The sequence below is a fragment of the Panthera pardus genome, unplaced genomic scaffold, assembly GCF_024362965.1.
Source record: "Panthera pardus isolate Hobbes unplaced genomic scaffold, ASM2436296v1 HiC_scaffold_11, whole genome shotgun sequence".
NCBI classification, from domain to species: Eukaryota; Metazoa; Chordata; class Mammalia; order Carnivora; family Felidae; genus Panthera; species Panthera pardus.
In genome coordinates this window covers 13,313,603-13,323,977 of record NW_026526666.1, presented here as the reverse complement: position 1 = coordinate 13,323,977, position 10,375 = coordinate 13,313,603, and positions in this window count along the sequence as shown.

Sequence of the window (10,375 nt, the reverse complement as noted above, 5' to 3'; positions counted from 1 at the left end):
TCCCTGGAGTGTTGCAAAACTGGATTTGGAAATGTCAGATCAAGAGAACGTTGGGCAATGGATGATGGAGACAAAGGAGAGAAAGAGAGAGAAGAAGTGAGGGAGAGGAGGGAAACACAGCTTTCTGTTTCCACTGGGTCTCCCGACTGGGCTGGAGGGCTCTGGGTGGGTTTCCTAGTGATCTGGTCCCCAAAGCGGTTGATTCCATTCTGAACTACGGAGAACAGAGCCAGAGCCCAAGGAGAGACCAAAAAAGACAAAGAGAGAGGCTCTCGGCTCCCCCGCCAAGATAGTCTCATCCCGGGGAAGAGACACCCTGTTGCTCCTGAACCCCCTTTCCCCCTGCTCCACAAAACCCCTAAGGGATTTTAGGGAAACCCCTCTTTCTAAATGTGAAGTCTGCTGATTTGAGTTGGGCCCCTGGAAACTTGCCTCCTGCCCCAGAAGATTTATTTTATTAAGTGGTCCACACCTGAAAGTAATTCAGCCTCTCGGCATGGGTATGGGGGCTGCGCAGGGAGGACCGAGGCCGGCGGTGGCGGCGCCCAGTTCCTGTGCAGCTCCGCGCCTTGCGCCTGCCTCCCGGAGCCCTGGTCTCTCCGCCGCTCCTGCACCGCGCACCCGCCTCCCGCGCCGGCCTTGCGGAGAGCCGCCTGGCGCGCGAGGGGGGAAAGGGGGTAGCCAGGCGAGCGGGTGGGGAAGGGGGGTACGCCAGGCGAGTTGCGTGTGCATGTGGGTGGGTGCTGCGACCAGAGTCGCCCCCGCACCCTCGAGCTTCCAGATCTGCCGATCCCGGTGCCCGCGAGTCCTGCTCGCTCGAGGGAGGAGATTGTTTGCCGCTCGGGCCCAGGAGTCCCCTCCCAAAAAGGGAATAAGAGATTGAAATAGATAAAAGCATTCAAAGTTTAATGTCAACATCGAATCTCTATAAAACCAGATCAAAGGGAACAGGCGCTTGGTTTCTTCCCGGATGGCCGGGGGCCTTGGGGCTCGGAGAGTCCCGAAGGTGGAGCCCGAGGCCGCCCGGCGCGGTCTTCTCTCCAGCCGGGGCCTCGGACTCCAGCACCGGGGCCCGCGCGGGGCCGGGGCGCGCACCCGGGCGAACGGACGCGGTGCCCGTGAACTTGAGGCCTGGTGCTTTGACAGCAGCCCACAGCTTGTCCGCGGTGCGGCCAGGCTAGCCCGGAGCCCAACGGGAGGCGACCGGCCCAGGAAACGCGCTAGCCGAGAGCGTGGCTCCTGGGGTCTGCGACTGACAGATGGCCCGACGGGCTGCGGGACAGGCGGCCGGGTGTCGCCTGCTCCGACCCCGCTGCTGCAGCTCCCGGGCCGCCCGCGGTGAGCGGCCGGGCAGAGAATCGTCAAGTTCCGTCGGTTGTCCGTGCCCTGCCGTGCGGGCTCCCGTGCCTTCCCGGGGCTCCCGCGGCGTCAGGCCCGGCTTCTGCTTTCGTTTTCTCCTGCCCTTTCTCAGTTCCATCTTTCGATAAACATACGTGTGCGTTTCCCTTTCCGTTCCCGAAGTGATTCTTCTAAGGTGGGTGACTCAAAATGGAGCTTTCTTCTCGTGGTCACTGGGAAATTTTGCAGGAGTGAAACTCCCGAGCGTTTCCAGTGAGACGCGCGCGACTTGGGCTCGTGTCTAATCGCAAACCTTCAATCTAACAGAGCCTTTAAGGTCACGGCCACGAGAAATGTGAATGAAGAGAAACTGTCACATCCTGATGATAAATATAGAGAACTTTATTAGTAGCAAAATTACAGTCTCTTTCTTTCACCCCACATAAAAAAAATTGTAAATTAAGAAAGTTCTCAGCGTGTATCAGTTTTATGTGCTGTAGCATTCCACCCCTCCAGACATAAATTTCCATGTCTGCAGAGCCAGCTCGTAGGTAAAACCACATGTCTATTTGGTGTGCCTGTGTGTGCTGGCAGTTATATTGCAGGGATGGACAGTTCATGGTGATGGACTTTGGGAGAAGGGTCCCGGGATGGGCATGCATGGAGGGCCATTTGTGTTTGCAGAGCTGGGGGGAAATACCCAGGACTCACGTTGTTAAACAAACTAGTTAAAGAGGATTTCATCTTATATATATAGTCTGAAATTGCAGGGAATTCATAAGCAGAAAAAAGGGGCAGAAAAAGTAAAAAGAAGCCAAGGAAGCAAGGTTGTGGCTGTGGAAGGAAGGAAGGAAGGAAGGAAGGAACGAAGGAAGGAAGGAAGGAAGGAAGGGGAGAGAGGGAGAGAGAGGAACAGAAAGAAAAAAAAGAAAGAGAAAGAAAGAGAGAAGAAAGAAAGGAAAGAAAGAGAAAGAAAAGAAAGAAAAAGAAAAAGAAAAAAGGAAAGAAAGAGAAGAGACAGATCTGGTGCTGAAAGACACGAAAGGGATGGAAATTCACAAAAAACAAGTGGAAGTGTCACAAAAAGATGGATGGTGAGAGGAAAATGTGGAGAGAAGAGAGAACACTATCAGAAAAAGAAATGTGGAAAGAGATATAGAGAAGAGAGACAGATGGAAGGAGAAAGACGCACAAAAAGATGTGAAGAAGAAAGATATCAAGAGGGATGGAGACAAAGAGCCAGAGCCCAGACTGGGGGTGGGGTGGGTGGGCAGGAGAAGATAGAAACCCTGCAAGCTGGGAGCCTCCCCAGGGCCTCGCTTCTCAGATTTCCCCAACGCAAGGGAAATCCAGGGAAGCCTTTGTGGGCGCCGTTTGTTTGCTCCAGACCCGGATCTGATGATGCTGTTGATTTGGTTTTTAAACAGTGGGTTTGCAGCCTTCTGGGCTGGGGCAGGGGTCTGCTAGCCATCCTCAACCCTGCAGATTGGATTGAATTTCGGCCACTTTGATGGTCCTGTGATTGTCTCCCAGTTTTCCAATTTCCAGTTCCCTCCACCGGCTGGGGGTTGAAGAGGGACTTTAAAGACGCCTTTGATAACGTCTCACGGTTACATATTTCCATAACAATTTTCTTTACCAGACAGTTATGTCTGATGCAGCCCCAGATGTTCTGCGGGAGAAAAAGGGAACCAGTCCCCTGTGTCCCAGCCTACGAGGCCCCAGAGACAGGCGTGGGGAGGCAAACTCTGGTGTGGGAGCCAGGGACCTTCCCTCCTCTTCTCTACCCCCAGCTCTTCCTTGGCCACACTCTCTGAATCCTTCTCGGGGCCAAGGACGCATCCGCTGTGCGCGTCTCTGGCACTAGTGAGGCCCTAAATGCCTCTTTTCCACCCAAACTTCCCTATACTAGATCCCCTTCTACTCGCACTGCTTGGTGACAGTTTGTGGAGTGGATAAAGCACTCCATGCTAATATCTTAGTAGGTCAAATTGATTCCAGGTGCCCCTCCTGGAGAATTTTAACAGGGCTTTCTGGAGACCTGGTACCCTTAGGAGCATGAGGAGACGTTCCTTCTTCCGCAGATTTATTAAATATTACTGTGTGAAGGCGCTGAGATGGGTGCGGAAGGCAATCAAACGTGTCCGGCCCTTAAGAGGTGCAGCATCTGCAGGGTGCCTGGGTGGCTCAGTCGGTTGGGTGTCCAATTTCGGCTCAGGTCATGATCTCGCGGTTCGTGGTTTGGAGCCCTGCATCGGGCTCTGTGCTGACAGCTCGGAGCCTGGAGCCTGATTCACATTCTGTGTCTCCTTCTCTCTCTGCCCCTCCCCCCCACTAGCACTCTGAGGTGCCGCAAAAGAGGTGCCGCATCTGCATTGCTGGGGAAATGAGACTGGCGTGCACGTAACTCGAGCTGAAGGCTGAGTGCATGTAAAGAATGCAGGAGAGAGGTGTAACGAAGTGGCTTCAGCATTCAGCATTCTGGGAAGGCTTCATGGAGGAGGTAGCATCTGTTCTAGGTTCTGGAGGACATGCAGGGCTAGACTGTGTGGTAATGGGGAACGGTAGGCACTGTGATAGGTGAATGGGGGAGACTTTGGGGTACAGAGGCATTTTTTGGTGCTGCCTCCCCAGACCAGACTTGGATAGTCTTTGGAACAAGTGTATCTCATTCAATTCATTTCACCCACTTGGTGTTGAAACGGGGCACCAAATTGGACACCTGCTGTACAGTGGGGCACAGTGATGGAGGAGACAGGTTCCTGCCCTCCTGGACGTTGTTGGTATAGATCAGGTTCTACAGAATTCCAAGGGGCTACTTGGGGCTGCTGGGCAGAGAAAGGGGGAAGCCAAGGTGTTAGTGGCCAGCCCCCACCCCCACTGCAACCAGAGCAGTTCCACTTTTTACGTACTGGGGTTCTATGTGAAATTTCCTTTGGGATAAAAGGCGGGGGAGCTCTGCTGCTTTAAAAGAAAGAAAACGCCTGGTTCATAGGTTCTTGGGCGTTATGAAAAAATATCTAATTGAATAATGAAAGCATAAGAGTGCATCAGGAACCAAAGATGGTGATTAAGCCATAATCCAATCCTGGACACCTGAGTTTCAGTGACAATAATTGCAAAGTCCCTTCTGTACAGTCCCTGTCTGTGGCCTGTGGATAGAGCACACATCAGGTCCCAGGCTGCTGTTTTCTCCAGCCTTGTCTTCCCACATCCTGTTCTTTTCTCCCACTCCCCAGCTGGTTGGTAGTGACTGAGTTCCAGCTGTTCCAAGAACACCCAGGGGCCCTATCCTAATGATACCCCAAGACCATCTCAGGGGGCTGAGCTCAGCGGCAGTCAGAACCCCCACTTCTGGGAGCTTGTTGGATCCTGTGAGTTGCAATACAACAAACTGCCACCAGGGGGCAGAACAGAAACGTGGGGTCCTGTTCTCTGGGGCCAGGCTTGTTTTTGGCACAGTGCAGAGAAAGTGTGGAGAGCCTGCTCTAAACACTGCCCTGTCGGGAAGACTAAGATGAATGCATACAGCCCCTGCCTGCAAGAGGCTTACAGTCCCATGGTGACCTCAGTGATTCAATTCCCTACTCCTTAGGTGGGCAGCTGAGTCTGTTGGAGTTGTAGCTGGAACTCCTAACCTCTTCCAGCACCACCACCCACGCCCCCGCCCTCAGCAGTCCTGGATGTCCTAGCCCCAGCTGCCTAGCCTCCCCTCCGGGTTCCTGCTGGCTTCTCCAGCCGCAAGGCCCAAGGCCCAAAAAGGGTAGGTTCTTGGGCTCTGCCTCCCCATGATGCCCCTGGACACACACGGGGCATGTTGACTCTTGTGGGCTCCCTGTAGGTGGGACCCCTAAGGGAACAGGATGGCCGAGCCCAAGAGGAACACCTCTCAGCTAAGGGCAAAGCCAGCTTTGGTCCTCCTGCCTTTCATCTCGGGGCCCACCCTCCCCCAACCTGGGCTGGGTCTGCCCTCAGGCTTGCTGTGTTTCCCCCTCTCACTCCCCAGCTGAGAGGGCATGGGTGCACCACTGTGCTGGGTTGGGGAGAATGTCCTCATAGACTAAGTGCGCCCCGTATGCACATGTGTGTGTGCTTGTGGGGTGGGCTGGTGGTGGGCTGCGGGCATTCACAGGTCGCTGAGGTGTTCCCACTTCCAGCCGTCCTCAGTACTTTAGCCGCTTATCCAAAGACATGTATTAAGCACCTGTCCCGCACAGGGGCCTGTGTTGGGCACAGTGGGAGGTAGAGCCATGAACTAGATGTAGTCCCCACCCTGGGGGTTGGGTAGATAGAAAAGAGCTTCCCAGAAGCATGCCCTGGAGCCATGATGTGGTGGGCCGACTGGGCAGTGGTGGCGGTGGGTGTGAGCCATCCGCCTGGGCTTTGAGAGAGGCATAAGGGACAAGTTCTGGACAGCAGGGGGCAAGTCTGTCCTTTCACTGATGGCCCCCCAGTGCTTGGCAGCAGGCCTGGCATAGAGGAGGCATCCCTTAGTATTGGATGAGTAAAGGTGGTTGGGACAGGGGGGAGGCGAGCCTGGGACAGTGTGGGGGATTCTGACAGTCCCCTAGCCAGGGCCGCTCCTGGGGTGACCATCCATCTGGTCTTAAACCTGGAAGCCCTGTATTACAGGAAGCCCTTCAGCCCCAGGCAAAACGGGATGCTCCTAGCTGCTCCTCCCCTTGGCAAAGAGTTTGCAGTCAGTCCTTCCCTGGTCCTGCCTTTCTCTTTCTCCCCCACCCATCGGGTCTCTCTCAGGTCTCCTGGGCCTGGCCCTGCCCCCGCCATGGCCCCCAGCCTGACCTCCAGGGCCGCCCACTTCCCTTCACTCGGCTGTTCCTGATAAGGAGACTGGAAACAGGTTTGCCCTTTCACCTCTGCATAGCTTTCCCTGAGTCTTTGGGTCCCCACATCCTGGGTCACACCCGAGGGTCCCTGTGCCACCCCCAGGCTGTAGGCCACAAGCCCGAGGCTCCACGTGGGAGCAGACTGTTGGGACGAGGGTGTTGCTCAGGCCACGGTCCTCAGGAGGTGGGCCTCTCCCTGGCCGAGGACCGTCCAGGCGCCTGCTCTCTGAATGCAAGTGCTGTTGGACAGGATGGCTGAACTGACCCATTACTCCCCTGCATTTTGACTGACATTCTTGATGGAATTGGCCGGATGTTTCTCCTTCACAAGAGACACAGCCTCAGGCCAGACAGCTGTGCCTCCCTCAGCCCAGCCGCAGCTGGAGGTACTGAGAACCCAGGACCCACGCTTCCTACTTACAGGATAATATCACTGGACCAAAAAGGCTCCAGGAAAGGGGCGTGGCGGCTTCTACAGGGTCCCAAGAGGTCAGCAGGACTGGCTTCTGAGCATCTTCTATCCACGTTCTGAGCTTGTTCTCTGCCTGGGTCTGTGGACCCCACACGTTTGCTATCATCTGACACGGCACAGAGAGCCCTTAGGTCTGCTCGGGGCCAGGCTCTGGAAGGCCCTGAATCGTGTCCAGACCCACTTCTTAATTTCAAGAGTGCACTGTTTACAGAAGTGATTGTCCAGAACTTCTGTCTCCATGGGTTAGAAGTATGACCAGATGCAGCCATTACTTAAAGGGCATGTCATAATCTTTGCTGATTCAAAGGCCATTTCATGAATTTGCAGCACTTGGGGGGAGGGCTCTCATTGATAACAACATCATTTTATGGCCTTGAGATGGTGAAAATTGTATATTTAGAGAATTTTCCCCTTTGGTGAAATCCATTCGTGGCAGAATACCAAAAGCCACACGGAAGAGGGACTCTTATCCACTTCTGGCCTGCAGGGACTATGGAGGGAAAGGAAAATGTTCCCACCCTTGATCTTGGGGTGACTTGGGTGATTATAACCTTGTATATGAATATGAGGCTCAGGGCTGCTGTTTTCCTTTCTGCATCTTACATGGCCATGTGTTCTTCAGACTTTAGTTACGTAAGTAGCACCTTCGTGATTTTGGCCACGTTTGAATGCCACTTGGGCCATTAGCATTTTTCTTTAAATTAACTCACTACACACATATGTGTACGTAGGCACACACGAGAATATCTTTTAAAAGGAAATTTTACATCCGTATCATAAATGGAACACTGGTAGCACTTGTTATAAACAGGGAGTAGCCATAAAAACAAATAAAACAGAATCATAGCGGTGTGATACCATTGTGGCTAGATTCCATTGTTGCCTATAGAAGGCTTTGCATCCAAGGTTTGCTTTCTTTCCTATAGCAGGAATGTTAGCAAGTGTTAGAGGGCATCAGAGCTCCGTTGGCCACATTGTTGGTGACCAGATACCCCTGCTACTTAGAGGGCACATTGTAAGCCGATATGAAAGGGAATTGGAGAGGAATGATGGTCTCACTCTTTCTTCTAAGCACCATCTAGGATTATTGCAGGTTCCACCCGGGGCACTGAGTGGCTCTGCCCTGGAGAAATTGTCCCCTGGCCATTGGCCTAAAGCCTCCCTCTCAGCTAGTTTCGGACCACACCTTCGAGAGAGCTCCACCACAGACATCTTTTCCACTGAGCCATGTTCTTCAGGCCTCAGCAAGAGGACCCACAGAGCTGCTGGAGACAAGGGGTGCTGGTCTCGCCACCTCTGATGTTGCCCAGAATATCCCCACTTTAATGAGACGACCCTAGAAAGACTGTTTGCACTTTCCTTAGCAGAGCTACAGGGAATTTTTGTAATGCTTATGAGAAAACCCCAAGCATGAGAACCAGCAGGGCATTTGAGCTACACTCCCGGCTGATGACAATTCCCAAATGATATTTTGAGCTCTGCCTGCTCCCTTGAGGTCTAGACTTGTGCATCTAGCTGTCCAGTTGTTCTGCCCAGTTGCGGGCCTCAGAGACATCTTAAACTTAACGTGGCCGAACAGGGCAGGACTCTTGATTGCCAACACCCCCCCCCCCCCCCGCCCCCAGACCTGCTTCTGTTCCAGGTCCCCCATGTCTGCCACAGGCACTGCTACTCTGCAGTTGCTAAGGCCAAAATATCCACTTGGCCCCTTTATCCAGTCCATTCATTGTTTGATTGGCTCTCCCTTCCAAAAATATCCAGAATCCAGTCACACCCCACCCCTCCCGCCTTCTGACACTGTCCTGGTCCGTGCCCCGCCATCTCTGGCCTGGACAATGCTTTACAGCTCCTCTCTGTTCTCTACACGCCAAAGCCAAGAGTGAGCTTTTGAAGATATAAATCAGGTTGTGTCACCTCTCAGTTCAAATTTCTTCAATGGCTTCTCATGGCACGCAGGACAAACTCCAGACTCCTTCCATGACATGGGCCCTGTGCCTTTCCTTCTTCACACCCTCTGCCCTGGGCTGGCCATGCTCCCGCCGTGATGGCTTCCTCGTGTTGCACCAACACTCCCTCCCACCTCAGGGCCTTTGCCCCTACAGTGCCCTGTGCCAGGGGCTCTCTCTCCCTGATCCTCACATGGCTCCTGCTTCAAACCTTCACTTCATTCAGGTCTCCACAGAAATGGCACCCCCTTGGAGAGGTCTCCTGGCCTCCCCAAGAGAGCATCTTCCCCCACCATTCTCTAACCCTTCACCCTGCTTTATTTATTTATTTATTTTTTCATTAAGTAATCTCTACATCCAACATGGGCCTCAAACTCATGACCCCAAGATCAAGAGTCGGATGCTCTACCCACTGGGCCAGCCAGGCGCCCCTACCCTGCTTTATTTTTCCTCACAGCACTTACCACTGTTGACATGGCTTGTCTGAGAAAGTCTTTATTTCTCTTTCACTTCAGAAGGATAATTTCACTTGCTCTGGAATTCTAGGTGGGTTTTTTTTTTTAATTCCAACATTTTAAATATTGCATTCCGCTTTGATCTTGCTTGCATGGCGTCTGAAGACAAGTCCAATGTACTCTTACTGTTGTTCTTTATAGGCAAAACACATTTTTCCTTCTGGCTTCTTTCAAGATTTGCTCTTTGTACTGATTTTCTGCAGTTTGAATGTGGTACATCTACATGTAGATTTTGGGGGGATTTATCCTGACTGGTATTCTCTGTTAACATTATACATTTATTTGCTTATTTGTTTACTGACTATCTCCCACGGGAGAATGTAAATTCATGAGGGCAGAGACTTTGTGTGATTCACTGCTTTATTCCCACTCTCTGGAACAGTCACAGAAGCTAGTGACATTCAGTAAATATTTGTTGAATAATGAATGAGTAATCATATAGAGAGCCTCTAATAAGTTTGTGTAAGAGAGCAATATCATATAATGTGATTCACCCTATAAAATGTCACTATGTTTTCTTTCCTTGATGCAAAGTTGTCCAATCTATTTTTATATTTCAGCATAAAGTTGGCAGCTGCACTTTCTTGGAATAATAACAAATACCACTGAGTAATTACTACAGGGCAAATACCATTTGATGGGTTTCACATGCATTAACTCATTAAATCTTCACAGGAACTCTTTGAGGTCAGTGTAATTATGATTCCCATTTCAGAGATGAAGAAACCGAGGTACAGAGAGGCTAGTTTGTTCAAAGTCACAAAGATACCAAGGGTTAGAGCTGGAATTTGAATTTGTGAAGCGTGGCCCCCAAGTGCACAAGCTTCCTTGGGCTCAATGTCTGACTTGTGCCTTATTTCCTTTCTTCATTTAGGGGTGACTTACATGGTCACGTGCACTACTCCCAGATGGACAGCTCGGTGAACATCTCTGTGTACCATAGCTCTGTGATGGCTGCCCGGATCTGGGACTTGCACTTGACCCATGCCTCCCAGGCCACCTGGTGTCCCTTTCAGTCGTTTCCCCCCAAAGCTACCCCTAGCTGAATCTTTATCTCTAGTTGATATTGAGAAGGACTGTTTCTCATTCTATCCTCTTTACTTCTTTCAAAACAAGTGTTAAAATCCTTTTCTTTTGTGATTAAATGAAAAGTAAGAACATTATAATTTGACAGTCTATTCATACCAAATTTGGGAACCAACCAACAAGTTAGTGGTCTCTCCCTACCCCAACGACCCCACCCCGTTCTGAAGTGCC